Raw genomic sequence first — 19398 nt, 5'->3', positions numbered from 1 at the left:
AGGCATCTGCAGAAAATATACTAGTGACAGTGAAGGCCGAGCATGGACACGAAGACTGCTTGTTATCTGGTATAGATGAAAACACTCAACATTTGAAGGGCAAACTACTTAAATGGATTTTCCTAACCTGCAGTGAATTTGTACATTCACTTTACATGATTGCAAGATATGAAATCCTAACAGTGTCCATCACCCACACTCTTAAGGCTCCTTTACATTTAGCGATGCACCAGCAATCCCGACAACGATACGACCCGGTCAGGATCGCTGGTGCATCGCTAAATGGTCGTTAGTGAGCTGCCACACAGGCAGATCTCACAGCGACATAGCAGCGATCTAGCGGACGATACTTACCTTTCAGACGCGGCGATCCAGACGTCCTCCCATCCGCGTCCACGCATCGCTCGTCGGCGCCAGCAGGAAGCGCCCGACAAGAAATGGAGCTGCACGATCAGCGATGGACAGCGGGGGAGCCGGTTGGAGGTAAGTATCACATATAGCGATATCGCTAGCGATATCGCTGCTGCGTCACCAAATCGGTGATGCATTAGCGATAATGTTAGCGATATCGCTATGTGTAAAACCCCCTTTAGGATTGATTCCCTTCTCTTCAAATGCCCATTTGCCAGATCAAGCTGGCTGGCAAAAGACTACGATTATGGGATACTGGTGGCCACATGGCGAGTAGATTCTCATCTGCTTCTATCCATAAAAATAACAGAACTAGATTTTCATCCGCTTATCTCAGTTTTCTTTTGAAAGAAGCGTATGAGAATTTAGTATACTGATCTCATACTGGCAGTCACGTTAATACCCACTCAATCTGGCAATTGAGGGCATTCCTGACAGTGTGCATACTGTCTGGATTCATCTCTCAGAAATCACAGAGTGACGGCAGAAATTGACCTCAAGCCCGGAAAACCCACTTAATATGCCAGTGTAAAGGAATTCACCAATTAGTCTGGCTTATTTTAGAAAGAGGTAAATGTAACAAAATTAATATATCTTAAGAGTCTTAGGAAACTAAATTCTATCTGATTGGTCACATGAAAAAATAGTGTAATTGAAATGACAGTATTTGAAGAAAGTACATTTGTACTTGTATCTATAAAGGAAAAACGTTAGACATGGTATTAATTGACTGAGTAACTATGAAATGCGCTAATCAGCAATACAGAATTAGTAGAAAGGTATTGACCTAGTACTACCATCATTAACTCTCAAAGAGCAAGGTGAGAACATCCCAATACTTAGTTGTCAATATCCAGTTGTCACAGTCACGTGTGTCTGGACGCAGCGAGTACCGCAAGGCGAACCCATGACACGCGTGACCCTGGATACACCGCCTCCAGTAGGGCGAATTTAAATAATTAAACGTGCATCTGGATACACCGCCTCCAACTGGCGAATTTAGGTAATACACATTATATATACAGTAGTCTGGAAACCTCGCCACAAGTAAGGCGAATTTAAATAATAAAGGGGAAACCTGGATAACAATAACAATGGTTGGCCCTGCGATAGGGAATAGGGACGTGGAGACCTCCTGTACTCCCCTGAGCCAGTGTCCCTGCACTCCTAACGTTCCCTATGCTGGTTCCGCATCGTGCGACGCATACGTACCTTGAACCCTGACTCGCCCTGCACCTAAACCCTCACTAGGGAATTGGTCGGTGCGGAAACTAATCCCACCACTGCACTAAACACACATAAGGGAAAATGACAATACAGGGGGAACACCACTTAGCTTTGCTCTGTTGCGTACGCTCTGAGCAACAGAGCCCACCACCTGCGTGCATCTTCTCCAACCGGATCCATCACCATAACCGGATCCATCACCCTAGTGCAGCCTTGGAGCAGAGTCCACCACCAGTTGCAGCTGCCCAGTAAACAGAGTCCCAAAGATGAGTCCAGCTTCTGCCAAAAAGTCCAGCATGCTTGAGTCCAACTTTTCTGCCAATAAGTCCAGCATGCTTGAGTCCAGGTTTCAGCAACCAAGTCCAGCATGCTGAGTGCAACTCTCACCATAGTCGCCACTCCACCAAGCCATGCAAGCACTTCCTGCTGACACCATAAACTTCGACTCCACCACGCCATGCCAGCCCTTCTTGCAGACCCCATCGTTGGACTCCACCAATCCATGCCAGCACTCCCTGCAGACTCCATAACTGACTCAACCCCTCTGGCTGGGCTGCCCAGGACTCTCATTCAGCTCCTTCATCACCCAGGCTTGCTTCCCAAATGACGAACTATCAATATCACCAATGATCATCAAACACACCTGAAACTCTTTTACTGGAGGCGGGGTTTCCAGAATACTGTATATATAACGTGTATTACCTAAATTCGCCAGTTGGAGGCGGTGTATCCAGCTGCACGTTTTATTATTTAAATTCGCCCTACTGGAGGCGGTGTATCCAGGGTCACGCGTGTCATGGGTTCGCGTTGCGGTACTCGCTGCGTCCAGACACACGTGACCATGACACCAGTGAGTTGAGTAGCATTCATTATATCTATGCATTTCCCATTGCTTATGTAGTGGTAACATCTAGCATCACTACGGTGTGTAACATAAATCTGCAATGTAGAGTTCAAAGATATTTTGTAGTATGCAACTGTCTTAGGCTGGTTTCACATTTGCGTTTTTTAGCGCTGGAAAAAAACGCATATGTGCGCATGCGTTTTTTCCCCTATATTTAACATGGGTGCGCATACCTGCGCGCTTGTAAGCGCATGTATGCGATTTTCATGCGCTGCGTTTTTTTGGGGTGTGCGTTTGTATTTTCCAGACGCAGCATGTTGCATTTTTTGGCCCTGCAAAAAAGCGCATGCGCACATATGCGCACGTTTTGCGCTAAAATGGCCATTATAGCCTATGGATGCGCATATGTGCGCACTGGCATGCTCATGTATGCGTTTTTTTGCATATGCGTTTTTTTTTTTTAACCATGGAATTTAGGGGTTTGGGTTAGAGTTAGGGTTAGTTAAGGGGGTTTAGGGTTAGGGTCAGGGTTAGGGTTGGGGTTTGGGTCAGGGTTAGGGTTAAGTATGGTTTGGTTAAGGGTCAGGGTTAGGGTCAGGATTAGGGTTAAGTATGGTTTTGTTAAGGGTTAGGGTCAGGGTTAGGGTTAGGGTCAGGGTTAGGGTCAGGGTTAGGGTCAGGGTTAGGGTTAAGTATGGTTTTGTTAAGGATTAGGGTCAGGGTTAGGGTCAGGATTAGGGTTAAGTATGGTTTGGTTAAGAGTTAGGGTCAGGGTTAGGGTTAGGGTTAGGGTCAGGGTTAGGGTTAGGGTCAGGGTTAGGGTTAAGTATGGTTTTGTTAAGGGTTAGGGTCAGGGTTAGGGTTAGGGTCAGGGTTAGGGTTAGGGTCAGGGTTAGGGTCAGGGTTAGGGTTAGTTAGGGTTTAGGGTTTGGGTTAGGGTTAAGTATGATTTGGTTAAGGGTTAGGGTCAGGGTTAGGGTTAGGGTTAGGGTCAGGGTTAGGGTTAGTAAAGTCATGGTTTGGGTAGTGTGAGGGGCCACCTAAAAATGTTGGAAAAAAACGCAAACGCGGTAAAAACGCACTAAAAACGCATACAAACGCATAAAAACGCTGCATTTTTTTCATGCATGCTCATAAAAATGCTTGAAAAAAACGCAGCAGTTGTATGCTTTTGTATGCGTTTTTTCAATGCGTTTTTTTGCGGGAAAAACGCGCTGCAAAAAAAAGCAAATGTGAAACTAGCCTTACCACTATAAACTTGCTGGGTCTAGGGGACTAAATAAGTGAACAAATAGCATGCATAATTTTATAATGATTGTCCAATCTTTTGATAAAAGTCTGCAACCACATAAAGTTACTCGAGAATTCCACAAGAAAACCAGAAACCTGTTTTAAGATAGTGTATCTTTTATATTTCGTTAAAATAAAACTCCCAAAGGTTACAAGAATATTGAATTGACTATCTTGCTGAATGCTTTGGTCTACAAAAATGATTCAAATTAACTTTCTCCTATGTCATCTTATGTAAATATGCAACATTTTGTGCTAAATAAATGAGGCACATTTCCCATTTGACTTATAATGAGAAGTTTAAGTAGTTTTTGCATCAATATACAGGTGCTTCAAACAAAATTAGAATAGCATCAAAAAGTTCTTCAATACAAAAAGTGAAACTCATATATTAGAAAGAGTCATTACAAACAGAGTGATCTATTTCTAAGTGTTTATTTCTGTTAATGATTATTATTATTATGGCTTACCGTCAATGAAAACCCAAAAGTCATTATCTCAGTAAATTAGAATACTTTATAACACCAGCTTGAAAAATGATTTTAAAATCCAAAATGTTGGCCTACTGAAATGTATTAATCACAACAAATCCGAAAAAATGATGTAGGCACTTCAATGGACTTATCACACACAAAATGAACTGCAATCACCATATGAAAAAGAGTCCAATTCTACGAAGAGAGCCATCATAAAAATACTTTATTACTTCAAAAATTATATTAAAGCTTATTCACAAACAGAATGTCATGTCGGGGACGCTGTTTCCAGAGGACAGTTATTATTTACATAGTCTATTATTATGGTAAGGGAAATAAATAAATAAATTTATACACAAATTAAAGTCCAAATACTGTGCAATGATAATTTGTGTTTTAATCCTGGCACTAGAATGATGTTTTGTGTGTAACTTGCTATAGTTCCTAGTTTTCTGAAATATATATTTGCTGGCCAATCAAGCACAGTGATACTGTTGTTTGTGTCACGCTCGTGCCTTGGCTGATTGGCGTGAGCCGGGGGGTTGTGGCCCCACTGTGCCACAGACCAGACTACCCTGGAAGGGGCGTGACTAAGACAGCTGCCTTGGTCTTCTCTGGAGCCTCCAATGGTGAGGTCAGGTTGTGCGGCAGGCAGCTGCCAGGTGCCACTCCAGGGTGGTGTCTGGCTGTGACTGCTGATCCCACTCGGGACAGGACACCTGGTCAGGTGCGAGTGACAGGCAGGCTGAGACACAGGGCAAGGAGGAACGGCTTGGAGACACTGGGCAAGCAGTCACGGGTTGGAGACACTGGGCAAGCGGGCACGGCTTGGAGACAGGGCAAGCGGGCACGGCTTGGAGACACAGGGCAAGCGGGCACGGCTTGGAGACACAGGGCAAGCGGGCACGGCTTGAGACACAGCACAGGTGGGCTTGCATGGTATGAGAAGAAACAGGTAGGGACCTGTTCACACAGCAGGTGCAGGTATCGGTGTAGACAGGAAGAAGTGGAACATGAAGGAACAGGTTTGGACCTGTTCAAACAGCGGGTGCAGGTATGGATACAGGTAGGAAGGAGTAGAATGTGAAGGAACAGGTTTTGGACCTGTTCACACAGGAGGTGTAGGTATGGATACAGGCAGGAGTACGGAGTAGACGGAGCCGCAGGAGTAAAGCTGAACCACAAGATCTGTGGAGAGAAGCTGCAACAAGAGGTTCTGCAGCAGCAGGAGCAGAGCAAAGCTGAACCACAAGGTCAGTGGAGAGAAGCTGCAGCAAGAGGTTCTACAGCAGCGGAGCAAAGCTGAACCACAAGGTCTGTGGAAAGAAGCTGCAGCAAGAGGTTCTGCAGCAGCAGGAGCAGAGCAGGGAGAGCTGCAAGGGTGCAGAGCAAGGATGGGGAGGACACAGGGAAGGGCACAGCAGGGAAGGAAGCCAAAGACAAGAAGGCAGGGGAAGGACAGAGTTCAGACAAGGTACAGGGGCAAAGACTCAAGGACCAGGATATTCTGCCTCCTGGCAGGCGGAAGGACAAGTAAACACAAAGCTAGGACCAAGACAGAGACCAGGATATGCAGCCTCCTGGAGGGCAGACAAAGAACACAAAGCAAGGCTAAGAGTATTCCTACAGAGAAGGAAATACACAGAACAGGGCCTGGCTTCCTTAGCAGCAAAACACTAACTGAGTATAGACATTGCACAGGCAATGTTCCAGTGGGTGTGCCGGACCTAAATAGTCGAAGGCACTAGGTAATTGGTCAGGGACAGATTAGACAGGTGCACCCTGACTGTATAAGAACCAGAGAGTTCTGGCGCCGCCCCCTATACACACATAGCCAGGAAGCATGCAGGTGAGCAGAGGAACAGAGCATAGGACTGGCAGCAAACAGAGTTCACAGCATGACCCGGAGCAGTGAGTAAGTTGGTGTGCGGGAGATGGGATGCCATGCAATGATGCCAGCAGGGTTGTTACAGTTTGTAAACCAGCTATTGGTACTTTTGGCAATGTGGACAGGTGCCAAGTCCTGCTGGAGAATGAAATTTCCATCTCCAAAAAGCTTGTCAGCAGAGGGAAGCATGAAGTGCTCTAAAATTTCCTGGTGGATGGCTACGCTGACTTTGGTCTTGATAAAACACAGTGTACCTATACCAGCAGATGACATGGCTCCCCAAACCATCACTGGTTGTGGAAACTTCACACCAGACCTCCAGCAGCTTGGATTGTGGCCTCTCCACTCTTCTTCCAGACTCTGTGACCTTGATTTCCAAGGTCTAGTGTGAAGTATCCACAATCAATGATGGTTTGTGGAGCCATGTCATCTTCTAGTGTAGGTACACTGTGTTTATCAAGACCAAAGTCAGCGTAGCCGTCTACCAGGAAATTTTAAAGCACTTCATGCTTTCCTCTGCCCCTCCAAGCTTTTTGGATAAGGAAATTTCATTCTCCAGCAGTACTTGGCACCTGTCCACACTGCCAAAAGTACCAATTCCTGGTTTGAAAACAACAATATCACTGTGATTGGCCAGCAAACTCGCTTGACCTTATAATATATGAATTTCACTTTTTGTACTGAAGAACTGAAATAAATTAACTTTTTGATGATATTCTAATTTTGTGAGAAGCACTTGTATATTTGTAGCTTCATTGAGAAATTGCTCTTCCGTTTGAAGCTATGTCAGCATTACTGTAAAATATCGCAACTTATCGTGCATTATAGAAACATAGATTTTACACTCTTAAAAGGGAATCTGTCAGTAAGTTCAACCCTCCCCAAACCACAAAAATGGGCATACAGGTCTTTCAGTGACAACTTTATATCTTTTACCTGCTACTGCATTCCTGGATAAGTATATTCATTCATATGCAAAAGATATGTTAAGTGCTCTGGGCGTGGCACAGCCACTGCTTCCCAAGCTTATTTCCCACCAAGAACCAGTCCCTTTAGCCTTGAATGATAGCTCACTGATTTCCTTACCAGGCACCTGACATTATACAAGCAGAGTGCTATCAATGAGGCTAAAATGCAGGTGCTGAGCGGGAAAACAAGATCGGGAGACAGTGGCTTGTAAAGTGCTCTACCACATCCAAAGCACTTAAATACTCATTTGCATATGAATGATAGTACTAATTATTCGGGAATGCAGCAACAGATAGAAGATGTAAAGATGTCAATGAATTTACAACTCAGAGACCTGCATGTTAACATATGCAGTATAGGGAGGTTGATCTTTCCTTCAGATTCTCATTAAGTTTTTAAGATATAGTTCCAGATGTCTTTAGGTTTTGTCGTCTTAGAGGTTAGTATCTTCTACTAACATATCCATTTATAGTATGTAGTTGATTTATCCCAGCTTTGTTATACTCTGTGACAGCTGCTCAGCATAAAATAAATGACTGTTATTATAGTAACATTTTGCGGCGTTAAATAGTGACCTTGTTAAATTTAATTCTATTATCTTTCAATAGACAAGAATGCACATGAAATAGCACTGTGGAATGCAGTGTTTTCATGCGAAAGAAATACACACGAATGACGTGTAATCCAAGTGGCTGCAGACAGCACGGGTCACTGCAGTCGGAGTGCTATTCAATAACGATCCGGCAAAATTTCACTACAAATCCAACCACTTCATATTGAGAGTTGCACATTAATTCTTTTACTTTGTGCGTTTTAATGTGATGGGTTCAGACAGCAGTCTCTTTCACTAGATATGCCTCAGCGTAGTCAAAACTTTAATGACAGTCCTGAGATGTAAATGGGATGGAATTGTCAGCATAATTGGCTAAAAGCATGAAACATCCTTTGCTTTCAGCTTAAAACAACAGTTGAGAAAACATACCAACATTAACAGAAAGGAACAGAAGGAAAAGAGGACACTGATATATGTCAACTGTTCTTACTGTAATGATTTCCTAAATCAAATACAACCTACCATCCTATTTTGTATTCATTTGGCATATGGGATGGCAAGAATAGAATGACTTCTGTATCGTAGCCCATATGATCAAAGTCATAAACTGCGATCTTATTCTAATTATAAACTGGAAATCTTGACATTTGTCAAGATGCAGGTAATATCTCAAGAATATATTCAATTCACTTGAGAAATAAGCTCATTTTGACCATGCATCATTATTACCATCAGTACATTTATACATGATTTAAAGCAAGCATTAACGTCATATTGAGGACCTTTTTATCACATGAATAACTGAATATTGATGTACTTTGAGTTCTCTCAATCTGCAGTAAACAATAAAAATGTGCTACATTTTTTTTTAGTCGACTAGAGTGAGTAAAACATTGGTTGATTGACAAATAAGTTATCATTTAGAGGTGAATGATTAGCCGCTTGTCAAAAAATGGAAAAAAAACTAATAAATAAAATGTATATGTATGTTTTTGTCATGCACTAAAATGTCCTGTGCGAGTGTTCATGTTATACTGATTATTTCTCAGAAAAATATAGTTTGTTTTTTTTTTGCATAAATTGTATCCACAGTGAACACTCAGACCCCTAGTCATCACACAGTTTTCTCCAGACTTATAGAATAAATATTGATTGACAATTTTGGAATATTTGCTTAAATTATTGTCAATTTTTTGTGCTTCTCCGATGGATGATCTGCGGGTATCCAAAACTGGAATTATGAACCTTTGACTGAGCTCAACCACATGGCAGTCATGCGCTCTGCCACTTGTCAAAGTGTATAGCAATGGCTGAAGTATATAACAAGTTTTCTTATTTTTCTGGAATGATCCTCCATGCTGTTCAATACCAACTGAAAGACGTAAGGCTACGTATAGTCTATCACCACAACATTTGATTTCATTCTGCCTTGTGTTATGATGGCATTGTACCCCAATAATAGGGATTAGGACAAAAAAATGTTTATTGTAGAGTTGAGCGAAACGAGTCGGTCAATTTCAAAAGTCGCCAACTTTCGCAAAAGTTGGGTTTCATGAAACGAAACCCGACCATAGCGAGAGGGGGATGATTATTTAGGGGAGGAGGATGCTTCTCGTGGGGCAAGAGAAAATGTTGGCGTGGCAAGGTCTGGTACAGGGTTTGTGCGTGACTGGAGGGATGTGGATTTGCCAGAGAGTGCTCCTCCACCCAGCACTCGCAGTGCATCATTGACACCTGGAACATTGGCCCACATGTCAGATTATGCCTTGCAGATCCTAAAATGTGACCCCCGCATTGCCAAAATGATGGACGATGACGACTACTGGTTGGCCAGAATCCTGGATACACGCTATAAAGGCAAATTCCAAAACATGCCACAGGAGAACCTTGACCTAATATTGGCTAACAAACAAGCAACTCTGGTAAACCGTTAGTTTGAGGCATTCCCAGCACACAGCAGCGGTGATGGTTCTCCAACGAGCCGTAGGGGGAAACATGGAAGAGGTGTTCGTGGTGCACACATCAGAAGTGGCGTTGGAGACAGGGGTTTCACGACCATGTTGTAGACTGATTTTTCAAGTCCCGCTCACACGACTGCTAATACTGCATCGATTGAAAGTGACAGGAGACAGCAGTTGTCAACTATGGTTGCAAACTACTCCCATATCGATGTTCTCCTTCACAGGTCATTCCCCTTTCACTATTGTGCCTTTAAACTGGACGCCTGGCCTGAATTGGCACAATATGTCTTACAGGAGCTCGCTTGCCCTGCTGCTAGTGTGCTATCGGAAAGAGTCTTCAGTGCTGCTGGTTCAATTTTGACAGAAAAAAGGACCCGTCTGTTGACCCAAAATATTGATGATCTAACCTTCATTAAAATGACCCATGCATGGGTTTCAAAGGATTTTGCCCCACCTTCCCCTGATGACACATAGGTTGCCAAAAAAATGGCTCCCTTTTGTCCTCCTCTTCCTCGGACTTCTCCAATTCCTCCATTTGCAGCTGCTGAATGTCCAACATCAACATATGCCATTTTTTAAACCTCCCTAACTGGGCTGCCTCCCCCCCATGGCCGGGGTCACCACCTAGCGCATGCAACCGTGCGAGTGCCATTGCCCTGGACAGGTGGGTGGGCCGTCTCTTGGGCGCCGGCACTGGCACGGGGGCCCTCATAGTGCAATCAAGTGTCTCTGATGGTGGGGGTGCACACCCGCCGTCTGACACACCGGCGTACTAGAAGTGGCCCAGTGCCAGTACCTACGCCCACGAGTGGGCCCCCCTTGCTTGGGCGGGGCCCCAGCATTTGCAATATTTACCTCTCCCTGCTCCTCCGCTGTGTAGTCTGGGCTGTCAAATCCTTCCCTGGGACTGCCACTACAAATTTGGTGAACTGAGAGATGATGGTTAGGACGTAGCTATGCCCTGTCCTGCTAGCCGGGCTCTAGCTTCAGATGATCAATGGCTTCCATTTCTTATGGACATCAACTCACAATGAGATGCAGTGGTGGTTTATCATCAGCTTTCACAGTTTTCCTACTCACAGACGTGTGACATTCCGGCGCACATTTTTAAATGTGCCCTCATGCCAATCCAATAGAATCGCCTACAAAGTTACCTGACAGATCATGATAGGCAGTGAGGACCATGTCTACATCTCTCCCTGTGATCAAAATTTGATGGAGATGAGTAACGGTGATGGGATCAACGGTACTGTGATACAGCAACCCTTTCTTCACAAAGAACTGTTTTCGCTGTCTCCACACACAAAGCAATTGAGGGTCAGCATCGCCTCTGAGAATTCTCCTGGGAGTTTTTCCCGTGATTAGTAATTCCTAAATTTCTGCAATCACTTGACTTTATGTCTGTACTTTTATCCATCTCGTTTCCTCTTGCGGAGAGTCTGGACTGTCTTACTGAGACAGAAATATATATGAAGATTTAAAAATACCCCAACAGTGTATACTGGTGTACGCTTCAAAAACATTTCCTTTTTTCTACTTTTTAGATTGTTGTCTAATCCATACTGAGGCTGTGAGTGTCTTTGTCGGACTCCGGAAATAAACACGGAGATTTTAAATGTTTAAACTATGCTATATATACCTGTTATCTGGTGATACTGTACCCTTTCTCAACTTTCTGCAATCTTGGCGAATCCATACTGTGCCTGAGACCGTCTGAGTCTGCCTCCTAATTACAGATGAGTGGTGTTTGAGTGGAACTGTTGGCCAAGTTCAAATTCTAGCTGTTTTGGGCGGTGTTAGAGCCGTTCGTCGAACTACAACACTTTGATTAAAATTTGGCTGTTCGAGTTTCCATTCAAGAACGTTTCGTTAAACAAAAGCGTATCTTTTTTTTCACATTAATAATAGTTTTCAATGATAATAGACAGTTTTAGGGCATAGTAGCGGTGTCTGGTAGCCAGCGGTGTAGTACACCTGTGAAGGAGCTACACCGTGTGTGTTTCTAATAATTTTTTACCGCATATTGTCCTGAAAATCCTTTTGGGCCTAGTAACTGTGTCTGCTACTCAGAAGAGGAGCCCACACGTGAACCGAGCTATGCCGCCTGTTTATGAAAGAACCAGGTTTTGACTGCATTTACACCACTTAATACTTTGGGCCTAGTAACTGTGTATGCTACTCAGCAGAGTTGGCCACCCGTGAACCAAGCTATGCCACCTGTTTATGTAAGAACTGTGTGCTACTCAGCAGAGGAGCCCAGCTGTTAAGCAAGCTGCAGCACCTGTGGTTTGGACACTTAATTTTTTCACATTCTTTCTGGAATGCCGTTTAGATTTTATGGAATCATTATGAAATTTTATGGAAATACATGTTCACTAAAGTCAGGAAAATTTGCTTGAAAATGTCCACTGACAATGACCTGCTGGTCTCAGACTCCACCACTACCTTTTGGGATACCTCCGATATGATCCTAAAAGCTTGCATATGTGTATACCTTCATGAATGCCACTTACAGCAATAGTGGAATAATTTTGATTTATTGATGCTATTTGTCTAAATTTGCATGCAGGTAAAATATAAGTAGTTAAAGGGGATCTGTCACCAGGTTGTTACCACATAATAGGAAAGCAGCATATTGTAGAAACAGAGTCCATAATTCAACTGATATGTAGCTTACTGGGCTACTTGCTGTACTTTTGATAAAATCACTGTTTTATCATCAGGAGATGATCACAATAGAACTATTAAACCTGCTATTAAAATCCATGTAAAGCAGATTTCTGTCTATGCACAGTGTATGCACAAAGCAGCCAATCAGTGCTGTGGGCGGGGTTATACAGAGCTAAGCATTTAGAGAACTGGTAGAGCTGCACAAATATAACAATGATTTTATCAAAACTCCAGCAATCAGCCCAGTAAGTGATACATTGCTGAAATCAGCATCTCTACCCCTACATTACGCTGGTCTCAGAGGGGGGTAGGAAAAACCAGATCACAAATTCCCTTTATCGGGTATGTCCAGTCCATTTAAGTGTCTGATCAAAAGCTTACCACCACTGTTTCTCCCATGCCACCACCATCACTGGCAAAAGCGGTGACCTTTGTGTAGGGATCACACTTGTCACGTCAGGACTCTTATTAACAAAAAAAGGCAGGTTATCCGAGAAGTAATGACACAAAATGGTAAAATAAGTGTTACTCAGTTTGTTGTATGATATTGCAAGCAGAGATGAGCAAACATGCTCAGATAACATCTTATCCAACAAGCATGGGTGGATCAAGGAAATGCTGTAGATATAGTATATCTTGACTTCAGCAAAGCATTTGACAAAGTATCTCATACAATCCTCATTGAAAAAATGACTAAGTATGGAATGGACAAGGCAACTGTTAGGTGGATTCATAACTGGCTTAGTGATCGGACCCAAAGAGTGATCGTAAATATCTGCACATCCAGTTGGGAGAATGTCTCAAGTGGGGTACCACAGGGCTCTGTCCTGGGCCCTGTATTGTTCAACATATTTATCAACGATTTAGATGAAGGAATTGAGGGTAAACTGATTATATTTGCTGATGACACAAAGCTAGGGGGGATAGCTAATACTAGAGAAGAGAGAGAGAGGATTCAAAAAGATATAAATAAACTGGAGCAGTGGGCAGCAACTAACAGAATGGTTTTTTAACAGGGAAAAATGCAAAGTGCTACATCTGGGCAATAAAAATGAAAAAAGCATATACAGAATGGGAGGAATAGGCCTAAGTAACAGCACATGTGAAAAAGACTTGGGTATACTAATAGATCACAGACTGAATATGAGTCAACAGTGTGATGCAGCAGCAAAAAAGGCAAATGCAATTCTAGGATGTATTAACAGAAGCATACAGTCTAGATCACGTGAAGTCATTATTTCCCTCTACTCCTCTTTGGTCAGACCTCATCTGGAATATTGTGTCCAGTTTTGGGCACCACATTTTAAAAAAGACATCAACAAACTGGAGCAAGTTCAGAAAAGTGCGACCAGAATGGTGACCGGTCTGCAAACCCTGTCTTATGAGGAAAGGTTGCAGGATTTGGGAATGTTTAGTTTGCAAAAGAGAAGACTGAGAGGAGACTTAATAGCTGTCTACAAATATCTAAAGGGTTGTCACATTGTAGAAGGATCATCTTTATTCTCATTTGCACAAGGAAAGACTAGAGCAATGGGATGAAACTGAATGGGAGGAGACACAGATTAGATATTAGAAAAAACTTTTTGACAGAGTGATCAATGAGTGGAACAGGCTGCCACGAGAAGTGGTGAGTTCTTCAATGGAAGTCTTCAAACAGAGGCTGGACAGACATCTGACTGGGATGATTTAGCGAATCTTGCTTTGAGCAGGGGGTTGGACCAGATGGCCCAGGAGGTCCCTTCCAAATCTACGATTCTGTGATTCTATGCTCGGGTGTTTATCAGAGCATCTGGGTGTCTTCGTATATTATGTTCTAGTCCCTGCAGCTGCATGATTTGTGGCTGTTAGACAGTCTCAGCACATGTGGGGATTGTCTGTTTGTTAGTGAATCCCCACGTGTGCTGAGGCTGTCTAACAGCCACATATCATGCAGCCGCGGGGACTGGAACATAATATACGAGCACTCCTGCTTGGATATGATATTATCCGAGCATGTTCGCTCATAACTAATGCAAGCTTTTGGAAATTAAAAAAAAACATTTCAATGATCTGGACACCATGAAATCCACCAAGTAGCCTGTAAATTCTTGGTTATGTTTTTAGATGCTGTTTCTTATAATATTGTGTTTCCGCCAGGATTATCATAGCTCTGTTGACAAGCTGTTTTTAATATATTTTTAACTCGTGATTTATGCATGCAAGTTTTTATGATGCTTGTAAACAAGCAGCATGTAAGACTTCAAAAATGCAAAAAATCAAATGTAAAGCTATATAATATTAAATATGTAACATTGTCATTTGATACTTAATGTCAAGAATAGTCCAGTTTGCTTTACTATTGAGTCTTGTGAAAACTAATATAATAAGGTAAATCTGATGGAAAGCTGACACATCCATAAAAAGTTAATAGGATCCTTTTTAAAAGATACATTATGTTATTATGTTATGACTCTGTTAACGGAAGTTATAATGTTGATATGAACAGCACATTAAAGGGATTTCTTCACTACATTTGTAGAATGGAAGTCAGTGGAAAGGTCCATACATCACCATATTGTGGCTAATGAAGCTCTAGTACACCATGCTCTAAATTTTTATGCAAATGCTATTTTTTCTAGTTTTTTTATTAAGTGTAGCTCAAAAAATAAAGGGAACACTAAAATACCACATCCTAGATATCTCTGAATGAAATATTCCAGTTGCAAATTTTTATTCATTGCATAGTGGAATGTGTTCAGAACAATAAAACATAACAATCAATGTAAATCAAAATGAATATCCCTTGGAGGTCTGGATTTGGAATGATACTCAAAATCAAAGTGGAAAATCAAATTACAGGCTGATCCAACTTCAGTGGAAATGCCTCATGACAAGGAAAAGATGCTTAACAGTGATGAGCGAGTATACTCGTTGCTCGGGTTTTCCCAAGCATGCTCGGGTGTCCTCCAAGTATTTTGGCGTGCTCGGAGATTTAGTTTTCGCCGTCTCAGCTGCACGATTTGTGACTGCTAGACAGTTTGAATGCATATGTGGAATGCCTGTTTGTTGCGGAATTCCCACATGTATTCAGCCTGTCTAAAAATCGCAAATCATGCAGCTGAGACGACGAAAACTAAATCTCTGAGCACGCCAAAATACTCAGAGGACACCCCAGCATGCTCCTGAAAACCTGAGCATCGAGTATACTCACTCATTACTAATGCTCAGTATTGTGTGTCGCCTCCACGTGCCTGTGTGGCCTCCCTACTGTACAATGCATGGGCATGCTCCTGATGAGGTGGCGGATGGTCTCCTGATGGATCTCCTCCCAGACCTGGACTAAAGCATCTGCCAACTCCTGGACAGTCTGTGGTGCAATGTGACGTTGGTGGATGGAGTGAGGCATGATGTCCTAGATGTGTTCAATCGGATTCAGGTCTGGGGAATGGGTGGGCCAGTCCATAGCTTCAATGCCTTCATCTTGCAGGAACTGCTGACACACTCCAGTCACATGAGGTCTGGCATTGTCCTGCATTAGGAGGAACCCAGGGCCAACCGCACTAGCATATGGTCTCACAAGGGGTCTGAGGATCTCATCTCGGTACCTAATGGCAGTCAGGCTACCTCTGGCAAGCACATGGAGGGCTGTGCAGCCCTCCAAAGAAATTCCACCCCACACCGTTACTGACCCACTGCCAAACCAGTCATGCTGAAGGATGTTGCAGGCAGCAGATCGCTCTCCACGGCATCTCCAGACTCTGTCACGTCTGTCACATGTTCTCAGTGTGAACCTGCTTTCATCTGTGAAGAGCTCAGGGCGCCAGTGGCGAATTTGCCAATCCTGGTGTTCTGTGGGAAATGCCAAGCGTCCTGCACGGTGATGGGCTGTGAGCACAACCCCAGTCTGTGGACGTCGGGCCCTCAGACCATACTCACGGTTTCTAACCGTTTGTGCAGACACATGCACATTTGTGGCCTGCTGGAGGTCATTTTGCAGGGCTCTGGCAGTACTCCTCCTGTTCCTCTTTGCACAAAAGCGGAGGTAGCGGTCCTGCTGCTTGGTTGTTACCCTCCTACAGTCCCCTCCACATCTCCTGGTGTGCTGGCCTGTCTCCTGGTAGCGCCTCCAGCCTCTGGACACTACGCTGACAGACTCAGCAAACTTTCTTGCCACAGTTCGCATTGATGTGCCATCCTGGATGAGCAGCACTACCTGAGCCACTTGTTTGAGTTGTAGAGTCCGTCTCATGCTACCACGAGTGCAAAAGCACAACCAACATTCAAAAGTAACCAAAACATCAGCCAGAAACATTGGTACTGAGGTCCCCACCTGCAGAACCACTCCTTTATTGAGGGTGTCTTGATAATTGCCAATAATTTCCATCTGTTGTCTATTCCATTTGCACAACAGCATGTGAAATTGATTGTCAATCAGTGTTGCTTCCTAAGTGGACAGTTTGATTTCACACAAGTTTGATTTACTTGGAGTTATATTCTGTTGTTTAAGTGATCCCTTTATTTTTTTGAGCAGTGTATTTTATTTTTAATTAATGCTGGTTCCTACCTGCCCATTAAATTTATAGACTCATAGGCAGGGAGTGGCATGTTTGATAAATATTAGGTTTATGGTCCCATCAAAGAAAGATCACCTTGCCATGGTTGATGCACATGCATGAATTGGCAAATTTATGCTCTAAGTACCTTCGTTTTTTTGTAAGTGTATTCTATGTATCAGTAATGCAGTTAAAATCTCTTGTATTCAATGATTGCATACATCTTAGCGCTTACAGAGTGCTGCTGTTTTCTTGTTTGTATATTATACAGTCGTAGCAGCTTGCACCTTTTCACCCTAGTCTTATTCTGTTCAGAGGTACTGATCAGTTTTTTGCAACCTCCTTGTTGATGTCTCCGCCTTGTTGGGACATGGTGGCCATCCACCAACCATCCACTACTCCATCCATCTGGACCACTCAGGATTACACTGCACTCATACGTAGTAAATAAAAGTTTTTAAAATTGGTCTTCATGTTTGTCTCAGCTCACTGCAACCACTTCAGTTTGTAAGCACTATTTAGGGGTGGCTGAATAGTGGGTTTATGCACAACAACCAGCCTCTAAAGGATCCTAAACCATGAGGTTTGCATGGCTTTAGAGGCACCAGCAGCTTCAGTTACTGGTTTACATCTTTGAAATGGTATTTTAGCAGTTGATCTCTTAATCCGATGAATTTGTCTGGCAGAAACCTTCCTCATTATTCCTTTATCTGCACAAACCCATCTGTGCTGTGTGTCAGCCACAAATTTCTTCACAATATGATAATCACGTTTAAGTTTTCTTTAAATATTTTGCATATTCATACCTTGTCCAATGCATTGCACTATTTAAAGTTTTCTGCAGCAAAGAGATCCTTTTTCTTTCCCATATTGCTTGAAACCTTGTACCTTCTTAATAATGTGGAACATCCGTCTAAGTAGTTTTCCTTTAATTGGGCTTATCTGGCAAACTAGTTATCACAGTTATTTGAGATTGATTTAGGTCATCCAAAGAACCCTAAGACACAATACCATCTATGAGTTTAATTTTAAAACAAAAAATTACATCTTTATGACACACATAGTCCATCACCCAGCTTTGCACATAGACTTGCCTCTGCACCTAGCATTCACATGGTATGTTCATCCACCCAGCTCTCCTGCTCTCCTGCTGTCTGTCTATGAAGAGCACATAGTCCATCACCCAGCTTTGCACATAGACTTGCCTCTGCACCTAGCATTCACATGGTATGCCTTTCAGCTAACCCCAGCTTACCCCAGAGTTATTTATGACCTTGTTTACTCTGGCTTGATCATATGCATCTGGTCCACTCTTAATGGTGCGACCAAGATGAGCAGAGACCACTCCTCTCTGCTTCACACCTGACTGCACTTAGTTGTACATATATTGCATAGCTCAAGTCTGCATAGACTCCAGTCTGCAGTGATTCCTATAAGTGTGTCCTAGAAGTGTGAAGATAAATTTTAGAATTAAAACCAGAAGGATGTATACAGACTGTGCCCTGCTACCTGCCACCATCGCACTCTAACAAGCATCTCTATTCTTCCGACAGGTATGTTCATCCACCCAGCTCTCCTGCTGTCTGTCTATGAAGAGCACATAGTCCATCACCCAGCTTTGCACATAGACTTGCCTCTGCACCTAGCATTCACATGGTATGTTCATCCACCCAGCTCTCCTGCTCTCCTGCTGTCTGTCTATGAAGAGCACATAGTCCATCACCCAGCTTTGCACATAGACTTGCCTCTGCACCTAGCATTCACATGGTATGTTCATCCACCCAGCTCTCCTGCTCTCCTGCTGTCTGTCTATGAAGAGCACATAGTCCATCACCCAGCTTTGCACATAGACTTGCCTCTGCACCTAGCATTCACATGGTATGTTCATCCACCCAGCTCTCCTGCTCTCCTGCTGTCTGTCTATGAAGAGCACATAGTCCATCACCCAGCTTTGCACATAGACTTGCCTCTGCACCTAGCATTCACATGGTATGTTCATCCACCCAGCTCTCCTGCTCTCCTGCTGTCTGTCTATGAAGAGCACATAGTCCATCACCCAGCTTTGCACATAGACTTGCCTCTGCTCCTAGCATTCACATGGTATGTTCATCCACCCAGCTCTCCTGCTCTCCTGCTGTCTGTCTATGAAGAGCACATAGTCCATCACCCAGCTTTGCACATAGACTTGCCTCTGCACCTAGCATTCACATGGTATGCCTTTCAGCTAACCCCAGCTTACCCCAGAGTTATTTATGACCTTGTTTACTCTGGCTTGATCATATGCATCTGGTCCACTCTTAATGGTGCGACCAAGATGAGCAGAGACCACTCCTCTCTGCTTCACACCTGACTGCACTTAGTTGTACATATATTGCATAGCTCAAGTCTGCATAGACTCCAGTCTGCAGTGATTCCTATAAGTGTGTCCTAGAAGTGTGAAGATAAATTTTAGAATTAAAAACAGAATTGAACCAGAAGGGAACTGAAGGTAACTGTACACAGTCATTGTAAACAATGTTTCTGTTTGTTTTCACTTTCACCCCAATAATCCTTCACTTTCTGAAAATTCCCCTAATC

At 43.2% G+C, this 19398-nt stretch overlaps 1 long non-coding RNA gene across 1 annotated transcript in view; it reads left to right on the top strand.

The window, feature by feature from the left end:
• Positions 1 to 18595, top strand: part of LOC141080736 (uncharacterized) — a 138966-nt gene extending 120371 nt beyond the window's left edge. Inside the window, exon 3 of the long non-coding RNA XR_012229045.1 lies at positions 18375 to 18595. This is a non-coding gene — a long non-coding RNA (uncharacterized lncRNA). The remainder of the gene's footprint in view (positions 1 to 18374) is intronic.
• The last annotated feature ends 803 nt before the right edge of the window (positions 18596 to 19398 follow it).

Source organism: Dendrobates tinctorius, unplaced genomic scaffold (genome assembly GCF_039654945.1).
Source record: "Dendrobates tinctorius isolate UK_male_01 unplaced genomic scaffold, ASM3965494v1 ptg000004l, whole genome shotgun sequence".
Taxonomy (NCBI): Eukaryota; Metazoa; Chordata; class Amphibia; order Anura; family Dendrobatidae; genus Dendrobates; species Dendrobates tinctorius.
Note: the sequence above shows the minus strand (reverse complement) of the source record. Positions and strands in the feature narration are given on the sequence as shown.